Here is a 19,985-nt window from a genome sequence, read left to right as displayed (position 1 = left end):
ATAATTCAAACAATCGGCAAAAAATATGTTCAGCAGAAGTCCTGTTTATTAAAGGGGTTGTTCACCAGCAATAACAGTAAATGTGAAGCCTTACAGAGCATTTGTTTTAGATTTGAAAGCTGGACAGAGTCCAAATAATTCAAAAGCTATAAAAAGAGAAAAAATTAAGGCCAAATGAAAAGTTGATTAGAATTAGCCATTCTATAACATACTAAAAGCTAACTTAAAGGTGAACCACCCCTTTAAACTAAGGTTGAAAATGGGTATTTGGGTGCTGCCAAATGGGGAGATTAGTCGCCCTGCAACTAATCTCCCCAAAATGCCTTCCTGTTGGCAAGAATAATAATCGCCGGCGGGATGGCATACAAATCGCTTAATTGTGTCTTAAAAGCATGTCTCAATTGAAGGAATTTAGAAGGGGAGGGTTAGCAGTTGACATTTTTGCTGTAGTTGAGAGGAAGTTTGGAATGTAGACACTTCCATCTGGTCCTCCAGGTAGCCTTGGGGCTATTTGTTCTGATAATTTTTTATACCAGTTTGAAGGTAGCCAAACTGATCCTGGGGTTGTATAAAAGGAAAGGGTGGCTATAGTTTATAGGACTTTCTGGATAGATACGGAAGCATCTAAACATGCCTGGTCAGAGGGATATAAGGAAGAAATGGAAATCTTATCTAGGAACTGAAAGAGCTGGGCTGGGGCCTGGAGTATGTGACTGTAGAGGGATACAGTTTTGTGTAGAAGGAGGCACACTTGTCTGTTATCAGCTTAGGATCTGAAGTTATTGAGCCACTATCTGTACAGATACTGTAAATAGGGATTAAGGCTCTGGTATAGGAGGGTTTTACATGTGATACCAAGGTCCTATTTATATTGTCTCTAGCGCTTAGAAGTGCAGCATAAAAACAGGTTGAGGGGTTAAGTATATGATTTGCCTCTGCCTCTTCTTGGCCACATCAAGCCTTACTTGGGCCTCGTTCCTGGCTAGGGACATTTCTGCAGATAAAGCCCGACACCCCAAAGTACAGTTTGTGCTACTGGGTCCAGTAGTCCGTAGTATGCGTGTAGGTTGTGGGAGGCTACTGTTTCGTTCTTGAGCCAGAGAGGGCTTAGGCACCAGAGCTAGTGATGGGCGAATCTCTGGCGTTTCGCTGCAAAATTCGCGAAACGGCTGAAAATTCTCGAAAATTCATGAAATCTGATTCATGAAATCACGAGAAATTAGTGAAATTCGAATGTTTTCACGAAAAATTTGTGAAATTCGTATGTTTTGAAAAAAAAATAGAGCAATTCAAACGTTTTCACAAAAAAAATCGAGCAATTTGAACCTTTTCACAAAAAAAATCAAGCAATTTGAACGTTTTCATGGAAAAATCTTGAAAATTGGAATTTGACGCCGGCGAATTTTCACAGGCTAATTTTCGCGGGAGATTCGCAAAGTTTATTCGCCAACAGCGAAACGCTTGAATTCACCACAAAAATTCGTGCCAGCCAAATTTATTCACCCATCACTAATCAGAGCTTATCTCATGGGCTGGAGTTCTGTCTTAACGTGATTTGGAGTGGTGAAGGATCATATAAAGCTTGGGGCAAGTAGTGGATGTTTAGGACATGTGTCAGGAGGTCTGAAGTAGCCAAGGCCAGGTAATTTTTTTTAATGATCTGATCGATGATGAATACTGAAAATGGTGGTGGTATATAAAAGTTTACAAGAGTTCTGGGTTTGTTAGAGATTAATTCATGTAATATAGAACATCTACCATAATGATCCATGTGTAGTTTAATTAGTTCAAAGAGATTTTTCTGATCAGATTGGAGACCCTCTTGAGTGTGTCGAGAGGATAGAGTGAAAGTGCCAGCCTACCCACGGTCTCTTGAGAGCCATTACCCTCTGCCCCACAAGGTGGGTTTCCTGGAGTAGTATAATGGATGAAGGGTGCTTCTTTAAACATTAAGCTCCTCTTAAATTTGGAATTCAAACCACTAACATTCCATGAGGTTATAGTTATCTCTGCCATATTAGGGTTGGATGTGTACTGCGTATGCCATTCCCGAGAGTAGTAAAACTTTGGTTTTTGCTTGAGTGTTTGGACATCAGCCTGTAGTATTGGTGTGGCATCATCCAGGGCATAAACCCTGGTTTATAGTGCTGTAGTGGGCTCCCTTATCTTCTGAATGTTTTGGCAAAGGAGGGAGAGATCAATTCAGATTTCCTCAAGTAGAACTATGGTAGTAGCTTAACTCTCCATGATTGCTCCAAGGAGGTAGCTAAGAGTGGGCTCAGGAGGTGCTGGTAGGTCGTTGAACTCTGGGCCTTGTGGGGAGGGGGTTCGGCAGGCCGAGTAGTGGTCTGGGGATTGCTGCAGGTCGTGCATGTACCTTTACAGACAAGCCTCGTCCTGGAGAATTCTAAAGTTTTGTTGTGACTGACCAGAGCTGTGACACCATAAGGAGGAGGCTGTGAGTGCCGGTAAATGATAGCTTTTATTAATAGGTGCCCAGAGCTCTTGTAGTTGCATCTGGTCACAGCACCATCTTGGACATGCCTGAGTTCCTATTGTTTTCTAAAAGGAGCACCCTGTCATGATTATTTGCAATATTTGCCACTCCCCAAAGAATGGCTCTTTTCTAGTCCTTTAACACAATGCTTCCATATTAAAAAACAATGAGAAGTACCAACCTTGGTCCCACCAATGAATGCAGATGTTTTCATGGCTTCCATCAGAATCATAAACGTGTGGATATTTAATCCTTTCCCAATAGTCTCTCACTTTTCCTAAAATTGGCATTGTCCACGCATTGGAAAATGCATGCTCTCTGCAAAATGTTGACAGATCTAGTTACCTTTAATAGCATAGTTTGTATTAATAAGAATTAGTAGCAATTAACAGTCATCACATCAGATAAAACCTAAAAATTCTAATTTTAACAAGCTTCATGGGATACTTTCTGAACTTTTCTTATTGAGATCATAACTGGCATGATACATTCAAATCAATAGCCAATAATCCTTCAGCAAGATCATTCTGGTGTAAGACCCCAGTGTACAGCTTCAAGGAAATTCCCTAAACTTGTATGCAAACAGGCCAAGACCTTCAAAATCTGTAGTTGTAGTTCGGTTTATTTTACACATTCCATAGAACAGTACCAGAAGAGTAGCTGCCATCTGAGTGAATCGCAAAAGTTTATTCAGATGGTCCCAAAGGAGCCCAATGCAGGCACTGATGACTAAGCATCATGTAAATGGCAAACAAAATAGTTCCAATATATGAATCAATCACATCATGCTAGCTGTATATCACTGCAACTCTATTTACAATTGTATAAGTACTATAGTTCTTATAATGTTGCAGGTTTAGGACCTGTTATCCAGAAAGCTCCAAATTACAGGAAGGCCATCTCCCATAGACTCCATTTAATCAAATAATTACAATTTATTTCCCTTTCCTCTGTAATAATACAAAGTACATTGTACTGTACTTGATCCTAGATAAGGTGGAATTTAATCCTTACTGGAGATAAAACAATACTATTGGGTTTCATTAATGTTTAAATGATTTTTAGCAGATTAAGGAAAGAAGCAAATTAAGGAAAGAACCCTTATCTGGAATACACCAGGACCAATACATTGTGGATAACAGGTCCCGTACCTGTATATGTCTCTTGATGATGTTTTAATAGGTATAGCACTCTGCATTAAATGTAAATGTAGATGTTTCAGCTTTACACCTTTCTCTTCGCACCTTTTATAGATGAAGGTTTATGTTGCTGAATTTTCATGTCATAGTCAAGTAGGCAATTGGGGGGGGGTCAGTCTTTGTTCATGCTAAAATACTAACAACAAATGTGGCATAATTGTTAATACTTCTTTGCAGGTATTGGCCATGTGTTAGGCTCCATTATTTACAATGCTGTTGTCCTTTCTCTCTGTAAAGTAACAATGTAGAGATCACACACATTTTATGGGCTCAATATTTAAAAGCCAGGCCATTTTTTTCTGCAGGAAAGCAATGCCTTTTTTGCTTTCCCTTTTTCCCTATATTTCAAGATGACAACACAGAAAATAGCACCCATTAATCTCTAGAGGAAAAAACAGATAGTTTCAATGCATTTAGTACAGACTTCATAAATCTTAAACTAGTGGTGTGTACAGAGCACCTAAGGAAGATAGCTTACCTCCTTAATCTGCATTTTTAAACCATGTGGAAGCGACCAAGCAGATTCTAATTAAGCAGATCACTGCTTTCTTATCCCAGAAAATGAGTTTTTCATAAAAAAAAAACCTATACTTGTGCTAGAACGTGACATGAACTTGAAATGGTGTAATCTCAATAGCTGAATTTAAAGAAAATAAATGATTATGAAACATTAAAGCAGCAATTACAGCCATAACATTTTTCAGCTTTTTGGAATTTATTACCTTTGCATTCGTAACTCCCTAGGATCAAAGCCTACAAGTTCTTCTCCTAAAATGTCTTCTTCGTCATTTCCTAGCCACTTTTCTCGCTTAGTGTTTCTTTTTTTTCTCTATGATACTGTTTCATTAGCTGCTTCTCCTGCTCAGACTGAACAGTAACTTGACATTCATAATTAGGTTTTGTGTTTTCTCCAAAATTTCTTATGCGCTAAAACATAAAATATGGACAGTACATTGCAAACAATATTCATATTCTCTCGTACAGACGTTTTATCCTAGTAATAATAAAAAGAAGAAAGCACAAGTGTGTTTTCAGTAAATGCTGCTAAATTCTTTTAAAAGACAACTTTTAAAGTTTGCAGAAGTATTCTCCACTTCTTGAACTGTATATCATTTAAAAATGTTCTCCATCAACAGACAATTAAAAGTAATAAAATGAAAAAACATTACTGTATTTAAATATATATATATATTTAATTTATTATTTTATTTTGTATGTATAGTTTTGTTTATATAGCACTACTTATGTATGCAGCGCTGCAGAATAAAAAGGGGGGGCATTAGAACTAACTATCCAAAAAAAGAAAAACAACACAAAGCCTCTATGAAGAGGAGAAAAGGATTGTGAAGAGCAGATAGTGGAGTAATTTGATTGTTTAAGTGAAACTGTACAGAATTGAGACAAGATATTATTTCTATGCTGTGAATGATTTCAAATGTTTAGGACTGAGGTACGCTCAAACATGCACTTTGGATAATTTGAAGGGCTGCCCGGGTCAAAACTTCCTGCCAAAACCTCCACACATACGTGTGTGCGAACAAACGCGCATGCACTGTTTTTGCTGCGATCAGCCTAAACAAGGGAGGTTGTAGCAGGAAAAACATGTGCAGAGTGAGGATCTAGGCCCGGCCATAGACAAACCTCATAGTCTGAAACATATATGTTTAACTATTCAAAAGCATGTAAATGTAACACAACATATCAGTATGATTAATCCTTTTATTGCAACAAGTATATTCCACTTGTAAGCAAGGAACGCCGTTGCAAAGCAAAACCTTTTTGGTTCAATAGAAGCGTTGGTGTTGAGGTGGGTAAGAAAAGACGTGCTTTTAAGGCTTTCAAGTTAGCTGATACAGCCGAAACATTTATAAGGTACAAGGAGGCCAATAAATCATGCAAAGAAGCTATAAGGCAAGCTAAAATTGCAATAGAAAAGGATATTGCAGCAAGCAGTAAAAAAAATCCAAAATTATTTTTTAAATATGTTAATAGTTTAAAAAATGAAGCAGGAAGGGGTGGGACCCTTACTATCAGAGGGGGGTCAGCTGGTTGATGAAAACAAAATAAAAGCGCAGATTCTGAACTCATATTTTTCATCTGTCTACACAAATGAGGAACCAGTAAGTGAAGGTTTCCTTCTTAACAGTCCCAATTCTAGTAATACAACTAATGATGCATGGTTCACACATGAAGAAATTCAAAAGAGACTTGAACATGTTAAGATTAACAAAGATCCAGGGCCAGATGGTATTCATCCCAGGGTAATTAGCGAGCTTAGCTCTGTGATTGCCAAACCTCTTTACTTAATTTTTCAGGATTCATTGAGATCTGGCATAGTGCCGAGAGACTGGCGAATTGCTAATGTGGTGCCTCTATTCAAAAAAGGATCCCGTTCTCAGCCTCAAAACAATAGGCCAGTTAGTCTGACGTCAGTGGTAGGAAAGCTTTTCGAAGGGTTAATAAAGGATAAGATACTGGACTTCATAGCAAATCATAATACTATGAGTTTGTGCCAGCATGGTTTTATGTGTAATAGATCTTGCCAGACTAACTTAATTTCTTTTTACGAGAATGTAAGTAGAGACCTCGATTCTGGGATGGCAGTGGATGTGATTTACTTAGACTTTGCTAAAGCATTTGATACAGTGCCACACAAAAGGTTACTGGTTAAATTAAGGAATGTTGGCCTGGAACATAGTATTTGTACCTGGATAGAGAACTGGCTAAAAGATAGACTACAAAGAGTGGTGGTAAATGGAACATTTTCTAATTGGACCAGTGTTGTTAGTGGAGTACCGCAGGGCTCTGTACTAGGTCCCTTGCTTTTCAACTTGTTTATTAATGACCTGGAGGTGGGCATTGAAAGTACTGTTTCTATTTTTGCAGATGATACTAAATTGTGCAGAACTATAGGTTCCATGCAGGATGCTGCCACTTTGCAAAGTGATTTGTCTAAACTGGAAAACTGGGCAGCAAACTGGAAAATGAGGTTCAATGTTGATAAATGCAAGGTTATGCACTTTGGCAAAAATAATATAAATGCAAGTTATACACTAAATGGCAATGTGTTGGGAGTTTCCTTAAATGAAAAGGATCTAGGGGTCTTTGTAGATAACACATTGTCTAATTCTGGGCAGTGTCATTCTGTGGCTACTAAAGCAAATAAAGTTCTGTCTTGCATAAAAAAGGGCATTAACTCAAGGCATGAAAACATAATTATGCCTCTTTATAGGTCCCTGGTAAGGCCTCATCTGGAGTATGCAGTTCAGTTTTGGACTCCAGTCCTTAAGAGGGATATAAATGAGCTGGAGAGAGTGCAGAGACGTGCAACTAAATTGGTTAGAAGGACGGAAGACTTAAATTATGATGGTAGACTGTCAAGGTTGGGGTTGTTTTCTCTGGAAAAAAGGCGCTTGCGAGGGGACATGATTACACTTTACAAGTACATTAGAGGACATTATAGACAAATTGCAGGGGACCTTTTTACCCATAAAGAGGATCACCGTACCAGAGGCCACCCCTTTAGACTAGAAGAAAAGAACTTTCATTTGAAGCAACGTAGAGGGTTCTTCACAGTCAGGACAGTGAGGTTGTGGAATGCACTGCCGGGTGATGTTGTGATGGCTGATTCAGTTAATGCCTTTAAGAATGGCTTGGATGATTTTTTGGACAGACATAATATCAAAGGCTATTGTGATACTAAACTCTATAGTTAGTATAGGTATGGGTATATAGAATTTTAATTAAAAGTAGGGAGGGGTGTGTGTATGGATGCTGGGTTTTCATTTGGAGGGGTTGAACTTGATGGACTTTGTCTTTTTTCAACCCAATTTAACTATGTAACTATGTAACTAGCTTAATGATTTATGAAGTGCACTACCATGTAAACATACTGTATGTGTGGCAAAGGTTATAGAGCAAACTGAACTGGCAACATTAATGTCCTCATGTAAAAGCAATCATATCATAAAATTATGCAATAATTTTAACCCAAAATATCTCCAGTTGTAACAATATTGTGTAAAATAAGGCAAAATTACACAGGAGATTTGTATCAGATAGTGTGGTCAGATTTTATCTGCAACACCGTACCATATAGAAGCATGAGATTTTGCAGGATCCTACACATTTTGATCTCCACAGGTGTACTGTAATGTCAGATCTGATAAAGTCGGATGATGTGTTTTGTTTATGCATCTACATCTGACAATATATTTCAATAAAAGGTCTGTCAGGCACCTTAGTGTTGCATCAGATGGAAAATTGTCCATGTAGCTTAAACATTAGATTTTTATTTCGTTCTCATTATATCAGGACCCATCTGACTACAGGGCAGATTTACTAAAAGGCAAAGTGGCTAATGCAAGGACATTGCCGATTTACTAACACGCTCAGGCCCCAATTCGCTAGTGACAGGGACTGGCGCTAGTGGTAATTCGCACTCTATCGCCAGGCGACTTTTCACTCTAGTGAATGGTTGTTACTCCGCAAATTCATTTAAGTGCGGATTTTACTGAACGTTACCTCTTTTGCCAGAGTTGCCTTCGAAAACTCAGACTAGGCAAAGTGCATTAAGTTAAGGTGACCAGATTTTTGGAAAGAAACCCCGGGACAGGGTAGAATGGCAATTCCATGTACAATACTCCCAGAATTCATAGTAGGATGGCATATGGCAATATTGATAATTAAAGGTAAGGAAAGGGTTAATGATGGCACAATGGGAGAAACTAGGTGAAGCAGCTAAATCTTTGCAAGATCATTGATAAGGGAATAGTGGGGGGTGAGTGAAACTCAGTGAGACAGACAGAGAAAATAAACATAATCTTACCAGCATTCTCTGCCTGCCACTGATCACCTGGGAGGAGGGGGGGGGGCATTTGCTGCATACCACACAGTTCACATTTCTGTCCACAGCAGTCAGGGTCAGGACACTGCTCCCCACAGGTGGCCTGGAAAGGAGTGCCCAGAGCATGTGAATGTAGAATATATTTTTCAAGATGGTGACCCCATGTGACAAGTATGAAGTCCTGGATCATTGCTGTCATTGCTGCGATTGAGAAGCTGAAACTTTAGGCCAGTGCAATAAGTTCAGAATATAACATATGGCATTTTTATCCATATTTATTTTTATGGTGTAGTTATCCTTTAAGAGCAGAAATTCCACTTTTTAAATTTAAATTTTATCTCTTCTAGTGCAGAGACCACAGTTGTGTAAACCTGCCAAGACTTGTGGCAAAGTTCAGAAAAGGTAAGTGTGAAGACAGCCAGGGTTGCAGTCACCCCTCCCTCTATGTCATGCTTCAATTTACAGAGCTAAATGAAGCACTGTTGAAATTAAAATATACATATTTACATTTTAATGTAAATACAAGCTCATTAAGCTGTGTTTATGTAGAAAAGCTGCATAAATACTATATTAATTGTCACAAATTAATATAAATATTTTTTTACAGACATACCTCATCCACAGATTGAACGAAAACCATGGCACTTGTACAACTGACTTCCCAATATCCCTTACACAATGCAGTTCAACCCCATCCTTACCTTGTTCCACTGTGAAGTGAATGAATCTGGAACTTGGAGAGCCTCAGCCTTCCAGAGAATGTGTACACCACCCACAATTGAAAAAGGAAAGGTTCCAGAACACATCATAATAGAACAAGGTGAGAGTGGGTAGCATTACTGTGTAAGCTTAAGGGAGATGGAGACCTTTTTTTTGTTCTCAATGAGAAAACAAGTCATTTTGCTGGCACAGCAGTATCTTGTATCCATTTTCTACAGTATATGTTCAGTATTAGTAAAACAGAAGCATGAAATCTCTACCTGAAGACTTGGGGGCATATTTATAATAATAACAGAATAATACATAACACACCAACAGGCTTCGCAGTGTAAATTTTTATGAATTTTTTCTTATGTGACTTCTGCCAGAAGCAATGTGAAATAACTGTGTCAAATCTGGAGTTCGTATGGTGTAAAATTACACACACCTTAATAAACTCGCCCTTTATTTTACACCGTTTTTTTTACACAATTTTTTCTGGAAAATATACAGCAGAATAAATATGCCCATAAGAGTGAAAGACGACAGCTTTATTAAGACAAAGGATAACTGACAGCAATGGATAGTAGACATCCTAATGGGAAATCAGCAGAACTTGATATACTGTAGCGCTGATAGCTTGAGATTGATTGTTGACATTGGATGGCAGAAACAAAACTGGTTTTCTTAAGTATAATTCAAATGCAAAACTACCTTTATTCATGAAAAGTAGTGATTGCAGGAATGAGGTATGCAGAGGCAAACAAAACAAATCTGATTGATTGTTCTGAAAACAGTACAAGTAACTAGCTTTCTACTTAGATTTTCTTACCAAAACTGTCAACTGCACTGAATATATGATTTTATTTATTGTTAAACCGTTGTGTTAGAATGATTCATAATTTCTCTCTACCTATAGAAATAAAAATTCAAGCTTGAACACTTGCACTTCATCCTCAGTTTAAAGAGATAAACTAGAAAATGTTGTTCAAATGTAAGATGATTTGGGTCACATCCACAAAGGCATTTTAGGACCACCTGTATGGGTCTATGATTACTGGCAGTGGAAGAAAGATGGAGGAGTAGTCACTCATTTAACATGGTAGGTAATCCTCATACAGAAAAGAAGTGTACATAGCATTGTTCTGGGAATCCAACACTGGGCAAATTTGCCGGTGGGCAGTTCCCTATAGCAACCAATCAGTGATTACGTTTTTTAAAGCCAGCTGCAGGTAGCACAATTAATTCTGCAATTTGATTGCCATGGGTTTGCCCAGTGTTGATAAATGAGCCCCCTTTATGCAACTAGGTTGTAGGCCATTTCCAGCGACAGACCAACTTTGACCATAAGTGGTAACCACTGTTATACTTTCATGATAAATTATGGAGCTTAGCAGTACAGCTAAGAAATCTAAACAGCTAGCATTTTCATAGAAACTATAGAAAACAAAACAAGGAGAATAAATATGCATTCAGCTCTTAATATTATCATTTTAACAAAATGAAGGTATAAATGTCCATTCTTTCAGGAACAAACAAGTTTCCTACCTTGAGACATGTGGATTGTGTTACCATAGTTCAGAGATTTCGCCACAATTTTTCGCCTTTCCTGAAGTAATTTTTCAATGAAGGCCATTCCTTCTGGGCCTAAGAGTTCAAATAACTGCAAAGGAACAAAATATATCAATGTGTCAATTAGCCAGAATTTGAATTTTAAAAACTGGATTCGTGTTTTTTCTCCGAAAAATACTTGAATGTCAGATGGCTGAAAACAACTCCAAATTGATCCCTGGACCTCTTCCATTGACTTAATCGAATCTGAGTTCTTAAAGGGCCAGAGTATGATAAATCTCAAAAATCAAATTTGAATTTTTTAAAAAACACAAATCGAATTTGAATAACTCCCAACTGTCCCAAGACCATAAAAAATTTTCAAAAAATTCGAATTTCGAATTTTCAATTCAACCCTTGATAAATCTGCCCCTATATGTAGCATAATTTTAGCTTCCATAGTTAAAGTGGCAATTTGTACGATTTTACTAGAGCTAGTCTTACTTTTAAAAATGAAACCTTTGTCGCCACTTCAAAGAAGCAGCAACAATCTATTGCAAAGTCAAATATTACAGCAGGAGCAGCAGCTATGAGACAAGACAGACCTTGAAATTAGTATCATAGGGAAGGACATGGTGGGAGGGGAAGACTGTGTTTTAAAGTGGTTTTTCACCTTTAAATTGACCAAGATGTAGACATTAATATACTAAGAGAATTATCAATAGTTTTTTTATATTTGTATTTTTTTTTTTGTGGTCTCTAGTTTTCAATTTCAGCAGGCATGCTGAATAGGAGAGGGCATAAATAAATTATTATATAATAAAAAGCAATACAATGCATTTGTAGCCTTAAAAGAGCATTTGTTTTTTAGATGGGGGTCTGGGAAAAAAAAGGCAAAAAATTCAAAAACTTAAAAAAAAAAAAAAAAGAAATTAAGGCCAATTGAAAAGTTGCTTAGATGTAGCCATTCCGATTACAAAAGTTAAAGGTGAACCACCCCTACAAAAAAAAAATAGAGCTTTTAAAAGGACATGTGCAATTTACTGGTAACCCTTTTTTCTAAATAGTAATCACTGTCCCATTTTTTTAGTTCCATGATTAGGAGTGTTCCAGTCACTGAGGAAAGGTATGATGAGATTAACCATGCATGGAAACAATGGGACATTTACATATAAAGAAAATTACATATACTCAATATTACTATTTTGCCACTAACCAGGCCCTGATTTGTGGCATTTTAAACTTGGAGTTCCCCTGCACTATAGCAGATGCACATGCTCGCGTCGGGGGTTGGGGGGGAAATGTATGTGTGGCCGGCGGCGCTAGGACCCTGAGGCCGAGCATGGAAATCTGGCTCTGCCAGTTATGTTAGAAACAAGTACAAGGTACTATTATATTATTACAGAGAAAAAGGAAATGCTTTTTAAAATGTAATTATTGGCATAAATTGTGTTGCCATACCTGTACATTAATAACGCAAATATGGCTTTATGCAATTTAAGTTACCAACAAATACAAGGTATTGTAATTATTACAGACAAAAAAAAGACATCAGTAGACATGACACTAATTACAACATTTGGCATATTCTGGATAACAGGATTCTAGATAATGAATACCATACCTGTTCTAAAAATCTGTATTACCTTACTGATCCAAATCTCTGCCTCATGCAAAAAAGACGCATCAGACATATATCATTATTATCATACACTGATTATATCAATTAACGCATACTGTTAAAAGGGTTTATAGTGATTTGTTTTTAAACTACTTATTATTTTATGGTGCTTCCCATGCATGCTCAACAAGAAAAATAAATCTCTACATCCCTGTCTTTTTAATTTAAATTCCATCTTCAAACAAATCAATGTTATATTGGTCTCCAGCATCAGCATCCTTATCTTCTAAGATTAAATCAGATCTATTCTTGATTTAATCTATTTTGTAAAAGCCTTGTGTATCAATGTTTTCCCAGGTTACTAATCCTTTTCCTATATATCTACAGCCTTCATTTCAGAACACTAATATTTATTTGCCATGCCTTACTCAGACAATCATGCCTCTATTGACATTACTATTGCTATTAACCTTGAATATAGTGGAGCTTAAATTCAAATATTAATATTAAATATATTAAAACATCATAAGATAGCACATTTCAAAATTAAGTATGAGTAGAAAAAACTAAAGTATATATATATATATATATATATATATATATATATATATATATATATATATATATATATATATATATATATATATATATATATATATGAAAATTGAGCATAGGATTGGCCAGATATAGGATGACTTTGACGTAGTTGGCCATCTTAAATATATTGCAATATATGGACAAACAATCCCTGTTTTGTTTAAAGGGTAAGGCATTTTTCAGTAGCAGTATGCACAAAATGTCTCTGTCTTAAATATATTGATAAGGGGTTGAGTGCAGAGGACTAACACACTTGAGGACTTGTATTTATCTATATGTATTTTGTTGTCACAGCCTCATTGCACCCCCGCCTAATGGTTTTAAAAATTAGTGGTGAGCACAACTTTCCCTTGTTATATATATATATATATATATATATATATATATATATTTTTTTTTTTTTTTTTTTTTTTTTTTTTGAAAACTGAAGTGGCAAGTCTATTTGAATTTAATCAATATTTTTGTGAAAAACATCACTAAAGTAAAAAGAATATTTGTCACCTTTAAACCAAAAGAGATGGGGTTGATCATCAAAGAGTTTCCACGCATCCAGGAGGGCCCAAGAGGTATAGGGGCTCCACGAGGCCCTAATTCCTATACAATTTCAATAAATATTGGGAAAACAGGACATTTTGGGGGCCTGAAAAATTATTTGCTGTGGGGCCCAGTAATATCTAGTTATGTCACTGCACGCATCCCTGTTTTATATATATTGCCCAAAATACACAAAAGTATCGAGGATGGGGTCAGTTCTGCAACCCCTTTCAAAATCTGTGGATGCATTTTTACAAGAGATAGTGAAGAAAATCCCTGAATGTTTAAAAGATACTACTGACTTCTTTTGTAGACTATCTGAATTTACACATGTGGAATCAGAATGGATATTATGTAATATAGATGTACAATCACTCTACACATCTATCCCACATGGTGAGGGCATTCATTACATTGAAGAAGCACTTCTTTCCACTAATACACCACGTAACATGATTTACTTCCTTATCAATCTATTAATAATAGCACTCTGGAAGAATTACTTTCGTTTTGATACAGATTTTTTCATACAGACACAGGGGACGGCTATGGGAAGTAACCTTGCCCCAAGCTATGCAAAGATCTTCATGCACTACATTGAACAAAAAATGATTTCTGGCAATACATATTTCCACAAATTTATAAAATGTTATTTGCGATTTACGGATGATATTTTTTTGATTTGGAGTGGGGATAAAACCACACTAAATGAATTCCTTGAACATATTAACACACAACATAATACAATAAAGTTCACTGCTGAATTTAATACTGACTATGTACATTACTTGGATGTAAAGGTGTTAAAGAATAATCATAAATTAGAAATTGACTTATATACTAAGCCTACAGAATGTAATAATATGCTACTAGGGATGTAGCGAACCGCCGATAATGTGTTCGCGAACGCCGTTCGCGAACACCGGCAAAATTTGCGAACAGTTCGCGAACAGTTTGCGAACTTCGAACATCCGAAAATCGTTCGATTCGAATGATCGAAGGATTTTAAATCGTTCGATTTTAGCGATCGAATGGTCGAATGGTCGAACGATTTTGACGCGAACGCCTATTGGCGAACGTCGCGCGACGTTCGTGAACTTGCGGCGGACGCGAACAGCCGATGTTCGCGCGAACAAGTTCGCCGGCGAACAGTCCGCGACATCCCTAGGCTACATAGGAGCAGTCACTATACCCCCAGGGACATTAAAAGGTATACCTAAAGGCTAATACCTGATAATTAAAAGGATTGCCTTTGACGATCAGAAATATTATAGTCAGAATAATATATAGTCAATAGTAATAACCTTATGAGAAGTTTGTTGAAAGGGATTATGAAAGGGAAAGTGTCTGTCACGACCGGCACCCGATACCAGAACAAATGTCAAGCACCCTGGTCTCGGCTCGGCTTCACCAGTAGTGTGACCACTGTTGGGCTTCGGGAGGAGCCCTCCGCTTACTTGGGTGCCACCTGGACTTAACGAGGGGTGCAAGGCAAGATGTTCTGGCTGGCGAAGGGGCACGGCAGTTAGCAGAGTCTTTTGGGCCGAAGGTCACGGTACAAATGGAGCAGGCAAGAGAATCGTCAGACAAGCAGAGTCGAGGCAGGCGGATATCAGAATCGTCAGGCAGGCAGGGGTCAAACCGGGTTGTCAATCAAGGGGTTAAGCAGGAAGAGTTGTCGTAGGCAGGCAAGGGTCAGGATACAGATTTCAGAATAGTCAGGATACAGGCATGGTCAAACACGGATAATCAGACAGACGAGATTCAGATCAGATGCACAAGGCTCAGGAAACCACTAGAAACAAGTTCTATCACGGGCACTGGCTGGGGGTCAGAATGGGCTTTAAATACATTCAAAATTGGCACCAAAACGAGCGTCAATACGCGCTGACGCAATCACGCCAGCGCGCCTGTACCTTAAAGAGGCACGCAGGGGCGCCGCGCTTGCCCTAGAATAATCAAGATGGCGCCGGACCAGGAGCGTGGTGGCGTGGCGGCCGTCCACGCCGCCGCACACCAGGTAATTTTATTACATTACCCCCCCTCTAGGGGGGGCCACTGGACCCCCAGGCTTCCCAGGAAATTTTTGATGGAATTTCTTCCTGAGTTGATCAGCCTTGATATCATCGACTGAGACCAAGGAGTTCTCCTCAGAGCCATAGCCCTTCCACTTAATAAGGTACTGAAGCTTACCCCGTACCAGACGAGAATCGAGGAACTCCTGGATCTCAAATTCAGGCTGACCTTCGACTAACACTGGGGGAGGAACAGGAATATGTCGGACTTGAGTGGCTGGTTTTAGAAGAGAAACATGAAAAGAATTAGATATTTTAAACTCTGCAGGTAATTGGAGACGAACAGAAGAAGAATTGATTATTTCAGTTATTGGGTATGGACAAATAAACCTGGGCCCCAGTTTGAGAGAGGGGACCTTCAACTTAATATTTTTGGTAGATAGCCAAACAGAATCTCCCACTTTGTATTGAGGAGCCACTCTACGAGATCTATCTGCAGCTTTCTTTTGAGCAGAGGAAGCTGCAGAAAGAGAATGATGAACTTGGGCCCAAACCTTAGAAAAATGATCGACAGAGGAATTAGCAGAGGGTACAGAGGAATCTAAACCAATAAAAGAAAATGCTTTTGGATGTAGCCCATTTACAATAAAGAAAAATCAATCCCAACTAACGAGCAGAAAGCTCTCCAAAACTTAGAGACAAACTGAACTCCTCTGTCAGATACAATGTTAACAGGGAACCCATATAACCTGAAAATATGAGAGATAAACAGATCGGCTAAGGTTTTGGCAGAAGGGAGGTGTGGAAGAGGAACAAAATGGCTCATTTTACTAAACCTATCCACCACCACCAAAATTACAGTTTTACCCTGGGAAGGAGGCAGATCTACAATGAAATCCCATCGAAAAATGGGACCATGGCTTCTCAGGGATTGGTAACGGATTCAACAGACCTTGTGACAATTGACGAGAGGATTTAGACCTTTGACAAATTGGACAAGAATTTACAAAAACCTTAGCATCCTGTTTAAAAGAAGGCCACCACACATGACGGGCTAACAAAGAAATAGTTTTGGAAATGCCAGGATGCCCAGCCATTTTGGAGTTATGAACCTCTTCGAGAACTTGTTCCCTCAACTCCTCAGGCACAAACATCCTCCCCGAAGGAGTGCCTGCAGGAGCAGAAGATTGGACAGGGGACAACAAGGTGGAGAGGTCAGAATCCAATGCGGCTACAATCAACTCCCTAGGAATGATGGGGATGCACTCACTAGAGTCAGAGGAGGTAGATTCAAAACTCCTAGAGAGTGCATCAGCTTTGGTGTTTTTAGATCCAGGCCTATATGTTAAAGAAAAATTAAACCTGGTGAAGAACAATGCCCATCTAGCTTGCCTAGGGTTTAGCCGTGCGGCTGATTCAATGTAAAGCAGGTTTTTATGGTCTGTATATATGGTTACCATATGTTTAGCACTTTCAAGTAGATGCCGCCATTCCTCAAAGGCCCACTTGATAGCTAACAATTCCCTGTTCCCAATATCATAGAGAAAAAGGCGCAGGGATGTAATTTGTTGGTAATCGGGTGCCTTTGGGAAAGGACTGCCCCAGCACCCACCTCAGAGGCATCTACCTCCACAATGAATGGTAAAGCAGTATCAGGATGCTGCAAAATAGGGGCAGTACTGAACTCTTTTTTGAGGCGTTCGAAAGCTTGAACTGCCTCTGGGGGCCAAATACTAGGGTCAGCACCCTTCTTGGTCAAATTGGTGATTGGGGCAACTACCAGGGAAAAATTTTTGATGAATTGGTGGTAATAATTTGCAAAACCGAGGAATCTTTGGGTTGCTCATAAAGAAAGGGGTTGGGTCCATTCCAGGACTGCTCTCACCTTCCCTGGATCCATCTCAAGACCCCTGTTAGAAATGTTAAAACCCAAAAATTGAACAGAGGTAACTTCAAAAGTACACTTCTCAAGTTTTGCATATAGATTATTTTCTCTCAGTCTACGTAAAACCTCACAAACATGATTCCTATGTTCAACTAGATTAGAAGAGAAAATAAGAATGTCATCAAGATAGACCACTACGAATATCCCCAGCAGGTCCCAAAAGATGTCATTGACAAATTCCTGGAACACTGCGGGGGCGTTACAAAGACCGAATGGCATTACCAAGTACTCGTAGTGGCCATCCCTGGTGTTGAACACTGTTTTCCACTCATCCCCCTCCCTGATTCGAATCAAGTTATAAGCCCCCCTAAGATCAAGCTTGGTAAAGACTTTTGCATTTTTAACTTGATCGAAAAGTTCTGAAATTAGAGGGAGAGGATAGCGATTTTTTATGGTAATCTTATTAAGCCCCCTATAATCAATACAGGGGCGAAGACCACCATCTTTTTTCCCAACGAAAAAGAAGCCCGCCCCCGCAGGGGAACTAGAAGGTCTGATGAAACCCCTTTCTAGGTTCTCTTTTATATACTCTTTCATTGCCTGGGCTTCGGGCAATGAAAGAGGATAGGTTCTACCACGAGGAAGAGATGACCCAGGGACCAGATCTATTGGGCAGTCATACTGCCGGTGTGGGGGTAAGGTTTCTGCTGCCTTTTTAGAGAAGACATCAGTGAAGTCTGCATATGCAGCAGGTAACCCTTCAAGTGAAGTAGTTGCAACTACAGAGGGAAAACATACCCCACCACACATAGTACCCCATTGAACCACCTCCCTTGAGACCCAGTCAATCAGAGGGTTATGCCTCTGGAGCCACGGTAACCCCAAAATAAGAGGAGAGGAAGCACCCTCTATGAGGTAAAAAGCTATCTCCTCACAATGCAAGTTATTAATACACATGGAAAGAGTTACCGTCTCCTTAGAGATTACACCTGACCCTAAGGGTCTTCTGTCCACATCCATTATTCTCATGGGGGCACTTAGAGGAACTACAGGGATACAGAATTTAGCTGCAAAAGCAGTATCCAGAAAATTACCCTCCGCCCCAGAGTCCACAAATGCGGACAGTCTAACAGAGCCCGTAGGCCAAGTAAGTTTAATTGGTAACAAAATTTTAGAGGCAGATTGGGGAGAGGAAACTCCTGCACCCAAATGGAGCTCCCCTTCTCCATTTAGGCTTCAAAGTTTCCCGGCCTCTTAACACATTGGTTCAGAAAATGTCCCTTTTCACCACAGTACATACAGAGACCCATGGAACGCCTGCGTGCCTTTTCCTCAGGAGTTAGGTGGGATATGACTAATTGCATAGGCTCCTCCTGAGGCAGAGGCACAGAGGGGTTAGGAGATTTCATATTAGTCACCACATTGGATCTTATATTGGTAACCCCAGGGAAGTTTGTACTCCTCTCACCCCTTCTCTCCCTTTGCCTTCTATCAACCTGGATGGCGAGGGACATAAGACCATCCAGGTTAGAAGGCAGGGGGTAATTAACCAGACTATCCTTTACAGAATCGGATAACCCCAAACGGAATTGACTCCTTAGAGCCAAATCATTCCACCCAGTCTCCACTGCCCACCGGCGGAATTCAGTGCAGTACACCTCCGCATCCCTTTTCCCTTGGCGCAACTTACGAATCGCGGTATCGGCAGATGATGCACGATCCGGGTCATCGTAAAGAATGGCCATGCTGTTAAAGAAGGTGTCTAGGGAATAACGAGCAGGGTCTGAGGAAGGCAGCCTAAGGGCCCAAATTTGGGGGTCACCCAAAAGCAGGGTCATTATGAACCTTACTTTCTCCTCATCAGATTGGAAAGAATGAGGAAAGAAACTAAGGTACAGCTTACATGCCTCTTTGAAAACTAAAAATTTAGTACGATCCCCACTGAACCTTTCGGGGAACACAATTTTGGGTTCATAGGGTTTAGATGAGTCTCCCCAATTGGCAGAGGAACCCACAGAAGGTGTTGGAACAGGAACAGATTGCTGCTGCGAAGCTTGCGTACCCTCCAGCTGTCGGGTTAGATTGTGGAAACCCTGCAGGAGGTAATTTTGCTTCTGTTCATGATCCTCCAAGCGCTATAACAGAGTGGTAAGCAGCACTTCGGTGGTAGTTGGAGGAGCAGCAGCGGCAGCAGCGGCAGCAGCTTCATCGTGACTTTCGTCCTCCATGGCCCGTGATAATGTCACGACCGGCACCCGATACCAGAACAAATGCCAAGCACCCTGGTCTCGGCTCGGCTTCACCAGTAGTGTGACCACTGTTGGGCTTTGGGAGGAACCCTCAGCTTACTTGGGTGCCACCTGGACTTAACGAGGGGTGCAAGGCAAGATGTTCTGGCTGGCGAAGGGGCACGGCAGTTAGCAGAGTCTTTTGGGCCAAAGGTCACGGTACAAATGGAGCAGGCAAGAGAATCGTCAGACAAGCAGAGTCGAGGCAGGCGGATATCAGAATCGTCAGGCAGGCAAGGGTCAAACCGGGTTG

The 19,985-nt window shown here is 39.6% G+C and overlaps 1 pseudogene; it reads right to left on the bottom strand.

Annotated features, from left to right (window-relative positions):
• Positions 1–19,985, bottom strand: part of LOC108717427 — a 375,896-nt pseudogene that overhangs the window by 326,081 nt on the left and 29,830 nt on the right.

The sequence above is a fragment of the Xenopus laevis genome, chromosome 5S, assembly GCF_017654675.1.
Source record: "Xenopus laevis strain J_2021 chromosome 5S, Xenopus_laevis_v10.1, whole genome shotgun sequence".
Taxonomy (NCBI): Eukaryota; Metazoa; Chordata; class Amphibia; order Anura; family Pipidae; genus Xenopus; species Xenopus laevis.
Note: the sequence above shows the minus strand (reverse complement) of the source record. Positions and strands in the feature narration are given on the sequence as shown.